This window comes from Macaca nemestrina, chromosome 15, assembly GCF_043159975.1.
Source record: "Macaca nemestrina isolate mMacNem1 chromosome 15, mMacNem.hap1, whole genome shotgun sequence".
Taxonomy (NCBI): domain Eukaryota; kingdom Metazoa; phylum Chordata; class Mammalia; order Primates; family Cercopithecidae; genus Macaca; species Macaca nemestrina.
In genome coordinates, this window is record NC_092139.1 from 102,876,115 (window position 1) to 102,890,669 (window position 14,555).

At 45.0% G+C, this 14,555-nt stretch overlaps 1 protein-coding gene across 1 annotated transcript in view; it reads left to right on the forward strand.

Annotated features, from left to right (window-relative positions):
• The first annotated feature begins 2,428 nt into the window (after nt 1-2,428).
• LOC105494012 (HMG-box containing 4) overlaps nt 2,429-14,555 on the forward strand; it is a 54,140-nt gene continuing 42,013 nt past the window's right edge. Inside the window, exon 1 of the mRNA XM_071080491.1 lies at nt 2,429-2,507. The gene's annotated coding sequence lies outside the window, so the exon portion shown is untranslated. The remainder of the gene's footprint in view (nt 2,508-14,555) is intronic.

Genomic DNA, 14,555 nt, shown 5'->3' on the forward strand with positions numbered 1-14,555 from the left:
AGACATAATTTTTGCCCAAAGCCCCATCGTAGAGGGGACTATCTGGAAGTTTAGGATCCCTCCTCAGGCAAGCAGGCCTAACAAAAGCTATTCCTGAAGCTAGGATATGGGGAGCCTCAGAAATTGTATCCTTCCTATTCATACAAGTGAGGACAAAAGGCATCACTCTTCCAACTCTCTCGAATGGTTCCTAGTAGATACACAATGGTTTTTTCTCCAATGGGAAAATAGAACACAGGGAGCCATTCAGTTTGCTCCCAACACCCCTTTCCAGTCACTCACCGAAGCTACCTTGGCAAGTACTCTAGGAGTATGGGAAAATGAAAACAACAAACTCACACACCTTTTTAACATACACAACCAGTTCTATCTACCCAGCCAAGGTATATTCTTCTTATGTGGAATGTCAACTTATATTTGCCTCCCCACTAACTGGACAGGCACCTGCACCTTAGTCTTTCTAAGTCCCAACATTAACATTGCCCCAGGAAATCAGACCCTATCAGTACCCCTCAAAGCTCAAGTCTTTCAGCACACAGCCATACAGCTAATACTCCTACATAATAGGGTTAGGAATGGCTACTGCTACAGGAACCAGAATAGCCAGTTTATCTATTTCATTATCCCAGTACCACACACTCTCAAAGGATTTCTCAGATGGTATGCAAGAAATAATGAAATATATCCTTACTCTACAATCCCAAATAGACTCTTGGCAGCAGTGACTCTCCAAAACCACCGAGGCCTAGACCTCCTCACTGCTGAGAAAGGAGGACTCTGCACCTTAGGAGAAGAGTGTGGTTTTTACACTAACCAGTCAGGGATAGTACGAGATGCCACCTGGCCTTTATAGGAAAAGGCTTCTGAAATCAGACAATGCCTTTCAAACTCTTATACCAACCTCTGGAGTTGGGCAACATGGCTTCTCTTCTTTCTGGGTCCTGTGGCAGCCATCTTGCTATTACTTGCCTTCGGTCCCTGTATTTTTAACCTCCTTGTCAAATTTGTTTCCTCTAGAATCAGGACCATCAAGCTACAGATGGCGTTACAAATGGAACCCCAAATGTTAGTTAGCTCAACTAACAACTTCTACTGAGGACCCCTGAACCGACCCGCTGGCCCTTTCACTGGCCTAAAGAGTTCCCCTCTGGAGGATACTACAACTGTAGGGCCCCTTCTTTGCCCCTATTGAGCAGGAAGTAGCTAGAGCAGTCATCACCCAATTCCCAACAGCAGTTGGGGTGTCCTGTTTAGAGGGGGGATTGAGAGGTGAAGCCAACTGGGCTTCTGGATTGGGTGGGGACTTGGAGAACTTTTCTCTCTAGCTAAAGAATTGTAAATGCACCAATCAGCGCTCTGTGTCTAGCTAAAGGTTTGTAAACGCACCAATCAGCACTCTGTAAAAACGGACCAATCAGCACTCTGTAAAATGGACCAATCACTGCTCTGTAAAATGGACCAATCAGCAGGACATGGGCGGTGCCAAATAAGGGATTAAAAGCTGGCCACCCCAGCCAGCAGAGGCAACCCACTCGGGTGCCCTTCCACGCTGTGGAAGCTTTGTTCTTTCACTCTTCAAAATAAATCTTGCTGCTGCCCACTCTTTGGGTCTGCACTACCTTTATGAGCTGTAACACTCACTGCGAAGGTCTGTGGCTTCACTCCTGAAGTCAGCAAGACCACCAAACCCACCCAAAGGAAGAAACTCTGGACACATCTGAATATCTGAAGGAACAAACTCCAGACACACCATCTTTAAGAACTGTAACACTCACCACGAGGGTGCGCGGCTTCATTCTTGAAGTCAGCAAGGCCAAGAACCCACTGGAAGGGATGAATTCTGGACACACTTTGTCTATAGCTACCAGGTTGGGTAGGGAAGGACCATCAGGTGGGGGCAAGGCTAGGCATGTATGAGCTCAGACTCCCCTTGGGCAAGTCTTGCTCTGGCTGCTATGGGAGATGGGGGTGAGATTCCAGGTCACTGGAGTCGTGTACCTGGGAGGATTATGGCTGCCTCTGCTGAGTCATGCAGGTTGTCAGGGAAGAGGGGAAAAGCCAGTCACAGGGCTTATCCAGCTCCCAAGCAAACCCAAGGGCCAGTCTCACTCCCACCATGCCCCCTGCAACAGCCCCAAATCTGTTTCCAGGCGGAGGGTAAGTTGAACTTGAAAACTTGCCCAAGGCTTTCTGCCTCCCAATGGGGAAAGAAAAGGGCTTTAGTTCTTCCCCTGCCTGTGAAGTCTGCAAGCCAGACTTGTGCCCTCCCCCGAGTTCTGGCCGAGAGGCTTCTTGCCCCGTTCAAATTGTTACAAAGTTCAGCTAGAAAAGTCCTTGCCCCTGTGGAGTTTCACTCCCTACTCTTCTGGCCACCCTCCTGATGGATCCCGGTGGTGCCAGGCAGGAATGGGCTGCTTGGGGATCCATTGAGCTCCCAGGGCCTCCCTGCTGCTTCCTCTACCCCTGTATTTCGCTCGGTTCAGCTCTCTAACTTGACTCAGCTCCAGGTAAAGTCAAGAACTTCCTCAAACAGACCTTCAGTTTCTCCCTTGGGGGTGTGTGTTCACAAGAGGGGGGTCTCCCTTTCCCACTTCTGCAATTGGGGCACTCACAGTATTTGGGGTGTCTCCCAGGTCCTGCAGGAGCAGTCCACTTCCTTCAGAGGGTTTGTGGGTCCTCTCAGGATTGCTGGTTTGTTCTTGCAGTCGATCTGGGGCTAAAATTCACAATGCAAGCCTCCGCATGCTGCTCTATCCAGAGCTGCAATCTAGTCCTGCCTCTTGTCCGCCATGATCCCTTGTCTTGCTAATATTTTACTAAGGATGTTTGTGCCTATATTCACAAGGGATATTAATCTGTAGATTCCTTTTTTATACTGTCTCCTCTGGTTTTGCTCTCAGGGTAATACTAGCTTCATAAAAGAGACTTGAAAGTGTTCTCTTCTGTTTTCTGGAATATATTTTATAGATTTTTAAAAATTCTTCTTCAAACATTTAGGAGAATTCTCTAGCAAAATCATCTGGGCATGGAGATTTAATTTTTGAGAAATTTCAAATTAAAATTTTTGGTTTCCTTAATAGTTTGTAGGGCTAGTAAAAATATCTATTTGTAATAGTGTGTGTTTTTTGAAGAATGGATCCATTTCATCTAGGTTGTTAACTTTATAATTTCGATTTCTTAATAGTTATAGGGCTAGTAAAAAGATCTATTTGTGGTAATAAATGTTCGTGTTTTTTTGAAGAATTGATTTATTTCATCTAGGTTGTCAAATTTATGTGTGTAGAGTTGTTCAAAATACTCCCTTATTATTCTTTTGGTGTCTGCAGGTTCTGTAGTGCTATCTCCTGTTTCATTACTGATAATAGTAATCTTCTCTCTCATGCGTTCTCTCTCTCTCTCTCTCTCGCTCTCTCGCTCTCTCTCTGGTCTTATCAAGGAACTAGCCCTTTGTTTCACTGATTTTCTCCATTGTTTTCCTGTTTCCAATTTCACTGATTTTGCCTCTTATTTGTATAATTTGTCTTCTTCTGCCTTGGATTTAGTTTTCTCTTCTTTATCCAGGTTCTTGAGATGGGAGCTTCAATTACTGATTTAGACCTCTTTTCTAATATATTCATTTAGTGCTATATATGTCCCTCTCAGCCCACCTTTAGTTGTGTCCCATAAATTTTGATGTTGTGTTTTCATTTTCATTCAGTTTAAGGTACTTGTTCATCCTTTTCAGACTCCCTCTTTGCCTCAAGGACTCTATAGAAGTGTCTTGCTTAGTTTTCAAGCGTATGGAGATTTTACTATTATCTTTCTATTATTAATTTCTAGTTTGATTCCATTTTTGTCTGTGAACAAAATTGTCCCTGTATGATTTCTTTTAAATTTGTTGAGATTTGTTTTATGGCCCAGAATGTAGTCCATCTTGGCATATATTCTGTTGGCACCTAAAAAGAATGTATAGGGCCGGGCGTGGTGACTCACTCCTATAATTCCAGCACTTTAGGAGGCCAAGGCAGGTGGATCACCTGAGGTCAGAAGTTCGAGACCAGCATGGCCAAAATGGTGAAACCCCATCTCTACTAAAAATACAAAATTAGCCAGGTGTGTTGGCTCACACCAGTAATCCCAACTACTTGGGATGCTGAGGTAGGAGAATTGCTTGAACCTAAGGGGTGGAGGTTGCAGTGAGCCGAGATCACGCCATTGCACTCCAGCCTGTGTGACGAGAGCGAAACTCCATCTAAAAGAAAATAAAAAAGAAACGCTGATATTCTCCAGAAACACATTCACAGACACACCCAGAAATAACACTTTACCAGCTATCTGGGCATCCCTTAACTCAGTCAAGTCGATAAGTAAATGAACTGTCACAGATATTTAACAGTTGTTGTTGTTGTTGTTGTTGTTGTTGTTGTTGTTGTTGATGACACAGGGTCTCACTCTGTCTCACTCCACCCAGGCTGGAGTGCAGTAGTGTGATCTCAGCTCACTGCAACCTCCGTCTCCAGGGTTCAAGCAATTCTTGTGGCTCAGTCTCTCAAGTTGCTGGGATTCCAGGCATGTGCCACCACACCTGGCTAATTTTTGTATTTTTAGTAGAGACAGGGTTTCACCATATTGTCCAGGCTGGTCTCAAAGTCCTGGCCTCCAGTGAACCACCCAGCTTGGCCTCCCAAAGTGCTGGGATTACAGGTGTGAGCCACTGTGCCTAGCCAACAGTTCTTTCCTTAATGCACCTGAAAAATATTGCTCCACTTCCTTCTGGCCTCCATGATTTCTGATGAGAAATTTTTTCTCATTCAGGTTGTTTCTCTTGTATAAGGAAAACATTTTTCCCTGGCTGCTTTCAAGATTTTTTTTTTTTTTTTTTTTTGTATTTAGTTTTCAAAAGTTTAGTTATGATGCGTCTTGGAATGAATTTCTTTGTGTTTATCTATTTTGGGATGTGTTCACCTTCTTGAATATTTAGGCTTATGTCTTTTGCCAAATTTGGGAATTTTCAGCCATTATTTCTTCATATACTCTTCCAGTCCTGCCCTTTTATTTCCTCTCTCTAAGACCCATGATAGGAATGTTAGATCTTTTGTTGTAGTCCCATGAATTCCTGAGACCCTGCTGTAAAAAGTAACATAGAGGTTCCTCTTCAAAAACTGTCCTCCCCATCTAATTAAGAATAAATAGTAACTTCTCTTAAAAACAAAATGTATTCAAAGACCTGTGCTAATAACATTCTTAAATATCTACTAGCCGTAATAAAGAAATCAATGTACTTTATGTTCTTAACTCCCACAATTTAGCCTAAATATTTGCCCTGGCATACTTATTAGGTCATAGCCTGTTCCTCTTCCTTACTTAAAGGTGTTTTTACCTTTCTCAGCATTCCACAAGTTACCTCCTCCTTCCTTTGTTCTCCTCTGCCTTTGCCTCTTTTAAAAAGTTCTAAGTTGCTAGCCAATCGGGACAAATACAAAATACGAGGTACTGTTCCAGCCAATGGAAACTGGACACAGCAGAAGGGTAAACACGTCAGGCGTCAGATTATAAATGACCCTGTCTCCTTTGTTCAGTATACTCTCGTAACAAAACTGGTGGCAACTGTACCCTTTCTACAAAAAGTATAAAAATGACCTTACTGAGAACATTAAATTTATGTTCAAGTACTATTTCTTTACAGCACCGGGGAAGAAACATTTCAAACAAAGCGATTATCCTGCCTCAGCCTCCTGAGTAGCTGGGATTACAGGCGCCTGCCACCACGCCCAGCTAACTTTTTCTATTTTTAGTAGAGACGGGGTTTCACCATGTGGGCCAGGCTGGTCTCAAACTTCTGACCTCATGATCCACCCACCTTGGCCTCCCAAAGTGCTGGGACTACAGGTGTGAGCCACCACGTCCAGCCCATATTGGTTATTTTATAATATTCTGTCTTTGAGTTCACTTGTCCCTCTACTTCCTCTGCTTAGCCTCCATTCTGCTGTTGAGCTCATCTATTAGGTTTTTTGTTAGCTCTTCTATATATTCTTTATTTCTTTTCATCTTTTATTTTATGAAACTTTCTCTTTTTTTTGCTGAGACTATCTTTTTTCTCTTTTTAATATTTTGTATTTATATTCTAGTTTTTTATTTTACTGCCTACAGCCCTCTTGAGAATTTTTTTCTTTTTTTAACTCATGTTCATAATTGCTCACTGAAGTATCTTTATGATGGCTGCTTTAACATCTTTAACAGTTAAATGTAACGTCTCTGTCATCTCGCTGTTGGTATCTATCAATTGTCTTCTTTCATTCTGCTGGAGATCTTCCTGGTTCTTGGTAGGATGAGTGCTTTTTGATGGAAATCTGCACATTTGGGGTATTATGTTAGGAGACTCTGGATCTTACTTAACCCTTCAGTTTAGTTACCTTTTCCTGATACCACTCCAGCAGGGGGAAGAGAGGGCTGCTGCCTCATTACTGCTAGCTGGGGGTAGAAGTCCAGGTTGCCACCATTGACACCAGAGGGGGGTTCCTCATTACTGCTGCCCAAGAGTAGGAGCTTCAGCCCTCTGCTAGGCTTCTGCTGCTCTCTCCTGGGTGGGAGGGGCAGGAGCGCCTCGTTATTGATCCCCACAGGGTCCCACTGACACCAGGTCCAGGGTGACCTCATTACTGCCAGGCAGTGGTGGCAGTCCTGACTCTCTCCTTGGCCGCCTCTGACACTACCCCAGCCAGCTTCCTCCTAACCTTCCCTGACACCACCTGGGATGGGAAGGGGGTGCAGGAGGGCAGGGTTGAGGTGCTCAAAGAGGGTGGAAGTCTGGGCTCCCCACTCAGCCTTTGCTGGCACAGGTGGTGTGGGTCCACCACCTATTCTGTGGTGTTTGACTGGAGTGGAGCAATTATTTTCTCAAAGTTCTCTGTCTTGCTAGGCTGCCACTTTTCTGGTGGCTGGCTAGAAAGAGCACGCTTCTGTTGGGCCTTGTGTGCCCCTGTTGGCTCTTATACGTTGCCCACTCCTCCAGCACCCCATCTGGTATATATCAGGCAAAAAGAAACCCCAAGGAACTTCTTCAGGTCCTGAAGTCCCCAGTTGTTCTGCCTTCTCCCCACCTTGAAGTATCGTCTTGCATTTGTTTTGTATATAAGGTTCAAGGTGTTTAGTTATACTTAGCAAGGATAGGAAGAAGCACACCCACGTCATCTTCCTGGAACTAGATGACTTCTTGAGTCCCATTTACATCTTCTGTGTCCCTGCTCGGCACACTTAATCTTCCCTCCCCCTTCTTGAACATATGGAATATAGTTATAATGACTGCGTTTATTGTCCTTGTCTTCTAATTCTGTCATCTGTGTCTTTTCTGGGTCTGTCTATAAGGATTGATTTTCCTCCCCATTGTGGGTCACATTTTCCTGCTTTTCTTCATTGCATGGAGATTTTCTTATTGAATGCCAGGTATTGTGAATTTTACCTTGTTTGGGCACTGGATATTTGTATTCCTAGAGACTATCTTGAGCTTTGTTCTGTGACGCAGTGAAGATACTTAAAGACAGTTTGATCCTTCAAGGTTTGTTTTTAAGCCTTGTTGGCTGGATCAGAGAGGCCTTTACTCTAGGGCTAGTTTCCCCTACTCCCAAGTGCACCACCAGATGTCCGTCCTGGCTGATGGGAACCCAAATGATTCCAGCACGCCACAAGCTATGGAGATCGTTCCCTCCAGTCCTTGAGGTGGCCTTCTCCAGCCTTGAGTGCTATCTTTGCATGCATTCGCTGATCAGTATTTGCTGAAGATGCAAGAGGGACTCTCACAAGAGCTGGAACTGTCTCTCTCCAGTTAGCGCTCTCCTCTTGCATGTTCTGCGTGTGAATGCCAGCCACTGTGGCCTCCCCAAACTCCCCACTCCATCTCCTCAACTCAGAGACACCATGGGGCTCCAAAGAGGTCACTCCTTAATAAACTGTTCTGGAAACCCTCTAGGCAGTAAGCCAAGGCAGCCGTAGAGCTCACCTTGTTTGTCTCCCTGTCTCAGAGGTCACTCCCTTGTGCTGCCCAATACATAATGTCTGAAAACCACTTTTAGACTTTTTTTGGCTGGCTTTTTTTTATTGTTATTATTATCTCAGGCAGCAGGGGAAATCTGGTCCCTGTTACTCCAACTTAGCTAGAAGCCAAGTCTCCCAAAGACATCATTTTAAGTGAGAAAAACAAGTTGTTAACAAAATCACGTGTCACTTAACAACAGGGACACAGTCTGAGAAATGCATCATTAGGTGATTTTATTGTTGTGCAATCACCAGAGAGTGCACTTACACAAACCTAGATGGGATAGCCTATCACACACCAGGCTACATGGTATAGCCTATTGCTCCTAAGCTACAAATGTCTGTAGCATGTACCCTGAGTACTTAGGCAATTGTAACATAATGGTATTTGTAACACGAATACCATTGTATCTAAAAGTATCTAGACACAGAAAAGGAACAATAAAAACACAGTATAAAAGGTTGCAAAATGGTACACCTGTAAAAGGCACTGTGTTAGCCAGTTCTTTCATTGCTACAAAGAAATACCTGAGGTTGGGTAATGTGTAAAGAAAGGAGGTTTAATCGGCTCATGGTTCTGCAGGCTTTACAGGAAGCATGGTGCTGGCATCTGCTTCTGGTGAGGCCTCAGGAAGTGAACAGTCAATCAAGGCAGAAGGCAATGGGAAGCCAACATGTCACATGGCGAGAGCAGGAGCAATGGGCAGGGGAGGTCCCAGACTTTTTTTTTTTTTGGAGATGGAGTCCAAGAAAAAGAAAAGAAAAAATTATTTTAATGGAGAGAGTCACCATGAGATCCAAATGTACCCATGGGAGGGAGAGGCAGCAGTTCTGGAGGAGAAGGTAGGGGCTGGTCCAGGTCCTTCTAGGTTAAGTATAAACCCTCAGCATTGTCCCAACCTTCCCTAAGAACTCTCAGGAACTGACACCACAGACCAGAAAATGCCACGGCTTGTCATTCCAAAGACACAAGGCAGTACTGACCCTCCTTCCCTCCTTCCACCCAGTTTCTCCCATCAGGAGTGTCCTCCCATCCTACCCCACCACACTCCAACCCACAGACAAGGACCAGCTCAAAGGTCCCCTCTTCCCTGAAGCTGCATGTCCTAGTTCATTTGCATTACTATAAAGGAATACTTGAGACTGGGTAATTTACAATTAAGAGGGGTTTATTTGGCTCACAGTTCTGCAGGCTGTACACGAAGCACAGTGTCGGCATCTGCTTCTGGTGATGGCCTAGGAAACTTATAATCATGGCAGAAGGGGAGTCAGCGTGTCACATGAAGAGAGCAGGAGCAAGAGAGAGGAGGGAGTTCCGGGCTCTTTTAAACAAGCAGATCTTACATGAACTCATAGAACAAGAACTCATTCATTATGCATATTTAGAGTGAGAACTCACTCATTACACGAGCACAGCACCAAGCCATTCATGAGGGATCTGCCCCCATGACCCAAACACTTCCCATTAGGCCCACCTCCAACCTCGAAGGTCACATTTCAACATGATATTTGGAGGGAACAAGACATTCAAACCATATCACCTTATCAAATGGGAGGTCCTCTTGGTTCCAAATGACAGAGGAGCAAACCAGCCAGCTTACACAAAGGGGAGAGGGAGGAGATGCTTGGCTCACGTGACATAACACGGAAGGGGCAGGGGCAGGGACCTCAGGGATGACTTGAGACAGGCACTGAGCATCTCTGAGCCTCTCTCTGTGTCTTTCTCATTTTCACAGTCTCTCCCCACATGGCTTGGGGCAGCCTCAATTTCCTTATAATCCTCACCACTTGATGAGAGCTACAAAGGGCCTTTTGCCTCCTTCCGAAGTTTTCAAACACCTGCAGGAAAGCTCAAGTGGATGTATTGTGATTCCCTTGGCTGGAGTTATCTGCTCACTCCTGTAGCCTGGGCAGCGGCCTTTTCTGCTACAGACAATGGGGGATGGACTGGGCAAACCAAACCAATTGCCAATACAACTCCTATCACTTTCTTTTTTTTTTTTTTTTTTTCCTTGAGACAGAGTCTCGCTCTGTCACCCAGGTTAGAGTGCAGTGGTGCAATCTCGGCTCACTGCAAGCTCCGCCTCCTGGGTTCATGCCATTCTCCTGCCTCAACCTCCCGGGTAGCTGGGACTACAGGCACCTGCCACCACATCCAGCTAAATTTTTGTATTTTTAGTAGAGAGAGGGTGTCACCGTGTTAGCCAGATGGTCTCGATCTCCTGACCTCGTGATCCGCCCGCCTCGGCCTCCCAAAGTGCTGGGATTAAAGGCATGAGCCATCGCGCCTGGCCTACAACTCCTGTAACTTCCCAAAACAATTCTCTTCTCTCTCCTCTGAGTCCCAAGAAAAGTTTTTTGTCCCACTCTTCATTCAGTGACATCTAATCAAAAGTATTCATTGAATGCTGTGCTTACCATGTGCCCAGAGGGACAAAGATGACTTAGAAACAGGCCATGTCCTTGAGGAACAGGGGAACAAGGTGTGTAAAAGGATTGTTGCAATGCAATATGGGAAGTGCAGTAATAGATGCATGTTACTAGGTGTGTGGGAAAATAAGATGACTTGGAGAGGGGGCATTCAAATTAGATTCTTTTTGTGGCTTTATCTTATCTTTTTTAAACAGTTTTATTGAGGTATAATTGATATGCAAAGAAGTACACATATTTAATATGTAAAATTTGATGACTGGGACATATGCAGACACCCATGATACCATCATCAAAATCAAGGTAATAGACATGTCCACCACCTCCCAAAGTTTCCCTGGGTCCCTTTGTTTTTGTTTTTGGTGTTTTGGTTTGGCTTGGTTTTGGTGGTTAAAAAAACACTTAACATGGTAGTTTTGGCCAGGTGCAGTGGCTCATTCCTGTAATCCCAGCACTTCAGTAAGCCAAGGAGGATGGATCACCTGAGGTCAGGAGTTAGAGACCAGCCTGGCCAACATGGTGAAACCCCAACTCTATTAAAAATACAAAAAAATAGCCGGGCATGGTGGTGCATGCCTGTAATCCCAGCTACTTGGGAGGCTAAGGCAGGACAATCATTTGAGCCCAGGAGGTGGAGGCTGCAGTAAGCCGAGATCGTGTCACTGCACTCCAACCTAGGCAGCCGAGAGAGACTCTGCCTCAAAAACAAACAAACAAACAAAAAACACTTAACATGAGACCTACCGTCTTATATTTTGAAGTTCACAAGCTATATTGCTAACTGTGCACACTATGTTGTATAGCTGGTCTCTAGAACGTAGGCATCTTGCATAACCGAAACCTTATACCCACTGGACAACTTTCCATTTCCCCCATGCTCCAGCTCCTGGCAACTATTGAATTCTCTGTTTCTATGAGCTTGACTATTACAGAGACCTCATAGAAGTAGGATCATGCAGTATTTGTCCTTCTGTGATGGGCTTGTTTGACTTCGAATAATGTCCTTCCATGTTGTCACAGATGGCAGGATTTCCCTGTTTTTAAGACTGAGTAATATCCTACTGTATGTATATGGCACATTTGTCTATTTATCTGTCAGTATCAAGTTAGATCTTGAAGAATAAATAGGCGCTTTCTAGGTGCATGGTGCTAGCTAGATGCATGAGCTGGCAAAAGTGGTGGAGTGTGGGGGAACCATTAGAGACAAGAAAATGTGGCCAGGCATGGTGGCTCACGCCTGTAATCCCAGCACTTTGGGAGGCCGAGGCAGGTGGATCATGAGGTCAAGAGTTCGAGACCAGCCTGACCAACATGGAGAAACCCCATCTCTACTAAAAATACAAAAATTAGCTGGCATGGTGGCACTCACCTGTAATCCCAGCTTGGGAGGCTGAAGCAGGCAGATCACCTGAGGCCAGGAGTTCGAGACCAGCTGGCCAACATGGTGAAACCCCGTCTCTACTAAAAACACAAAAATTAGTTGGGTGTGGTGGCACATACCTGTGATCCCAGCTACTCGGGAGGCTGAGGCAGGAGAATCGCTTGAATCCAAGAGGCGGAGGTTGCAGTGAGCTGAGATCACGCCACTGCACTCCTGCCTGGGTGACAAGAGCAAAACTCCGTCTCAAAAAAAAAAAATAGAAAGAAAAAAGTCATTAACTGGAGTATAAGCTCATGTTAGCAGTGCTTTATCCTGATGGCAATGGCAGATGGACTTGGAAGTGGGGAGGGGGCCCTGAAGATAAAAATCAGTTAGGAAGCTATTGTAATAGCCCAATGAGAGATGGCCCATCTACTGGGGCACATCCTGCTTTTACATTTGTACCATGGTAATTATGGACTTGGACTTGTTTTACATTGCCCACAAAACACATACACAGAAGATAATAAGTTGTTCAAAAGCAGGAAAACAAGTATCATTGCTTCACCATAGGGGACATTTATTATTTGTCTTCCCAGAATAGATCCCCTTTCCTTTGTGGAAGGACTAATGCCCTATTGCAACTTTGCGGTGTGCCAGGAACTGTCTATCACAATACTGAATGATCACATGACCCCATCCCAGCCAATTGGAGTTCTTCTCTTGGATTTAGTGCGTGCACATGTATGTATGTGTGTGTGTGTGTGTGTGTGTTGCTGATGTGGGATCATGTTCTTTCCTCTCTGGTCAGGAGACTATAAAGATGTAAGCCTGAGCTACCTGTGGCCATGATTCCAGACCCCTAAGAACTGCCAGCCTGAGAGAACAGAGGGAAGAGGGAAGGATTTGAATCCCCGGACCCAGCTGTCCAGAGGGCCTGCTTCTCTCTGGCTCTGAGTGGGTTTTTGTTTTGTTTTGCTTTGTTTTGGTTTTTACATGAGTTACATATTTTCTACTGGTCTCTTTATTTTTTTATTTTGCAATTTAGGGCACACACACAGACTGAGTATCTGTGGTATGTCCCTCTCCCTGTTTCTTAAGGTAGTTTTAATTAGGTCCTGTCACTTCTGGCAAAAGGCCCTGGCCTAATGTATGTACCCAGGATGGCATCCTCCCATCAGACCTAATACAAAGAAGCTGCTCAAAATACATCTGGAAAGAAAAGAGCACAGAAAAACAGTCTGAGGGAGATGCCCAAACGAAGCACAATTTGATAGGCCCCACCTGTTGCTGCCATGCACCGGGCAGTTTTCCTTAGGTCAGGTGGACCAGAGAACAGCCCCACCCTTAGGGAGTGCCCCCTCTTCACATATCCTAGATGCCATCCTCACTTGCCATGGGAAAAGGCATTCTTACTCACAAACCCCACCATGACTAGGCCTGCCCAGGGAGTCCTCCTTTCTCTCTTTCCAAGTTTCAAACATGCAAGAGAACTGTGAAAAGATATTCAACAAGGAATACTTTTCCATCAAGGTACAGAGGAAGCACTTGAATCCATTCAAGTAACTATGACCTCCTGGCTCCCACCACCAACCCACTTCTAGCTGAGCTAGCTCCGGTGTGCACCTTAACAGAGAAGCCTCCCTGATTACTATTTTAAAGAACAAGCTGTTCCTACCTTCATCCCCTGCTGGTACTCTCTTAGCCAACCTGGCATCATTTTCTCCACCTCTGATTATCACTGAATATAGTATTCATATCTTAATTTTGTGTGCCCCAACCCAACCGGAATGTAAGCTCCCGGGGAACAGGGGCTCTCAATTCTCTTCACTGTTCTGTTCCCAACACCTAAGACAGCACCCACCACATGCTGTGTTTTCGACAAATATCTGTTTAATAAATGGACGTGCAATGATCCAAGACTGGGAACAAGTTAATAGCATTTTGTGATTGAGAGAGTAGGCTGAGGAGAGATCTGACTTCAGGTCTCCAGGAGCTTAAAATGAGCAAGAACTTGATATGCTCCATCTTCAGGTGGACTAAAAGAAGAAATGGGACCAATAGGGCTCATTACACTTTTAGGTCCAAGCTAGTGGTACATTGCATGGACAGCTACTATGTTTGCCTACTTAACATGCACTTACTCTTCTGACAGCAACCCCTGATTTTCCTGGTGTCTACCCCGACCTACTTTTGGAGGTAAGCAGGTGACCTCATTTGGCCAATCAGCAGACCCCACCCCTTTGCTCACAGTGATTGCTTTTTGTCTGGGCACATGATCCAATTCAGGCAAGAAGAATCAATCCCATTGCTTTTACCAAAACAAAAGGGAAAACGAAACCCCTTCCAGGGCCAGGCATGGTGGCTCACACCTGTAATCCCAGCACTCTGGGAGGCCAAGGCAGGTGGATTGCTTGAGTCCAGGAGCTTGAGACCAGCCTGGGCAATATGGTAAAAAAAAAAAAAAAAAAAAAAAAAAAAATCTCTACAAAAAATACAAAAATTACCTGGGCATGGTGGCATGCACCTGTGGTCCCAGCTACTTGCGGGGGCTGAGGTGGGAGGATTGCTTGAACCCAGGAGGTCGAGGCTGCAGTGAGCTGTGATCGTGCCACTGCACTCCAGCCTGGGTGACAGGGCAAGACCCTGTCTCAAAACAAACAAACAAACAAAACCTCCCTCCACAGGGACACTGCTAGCAGGAAAGATGATGAAGCTTGGAGCTGCTGGAGTCATCACCTGAATCTGAGAATAA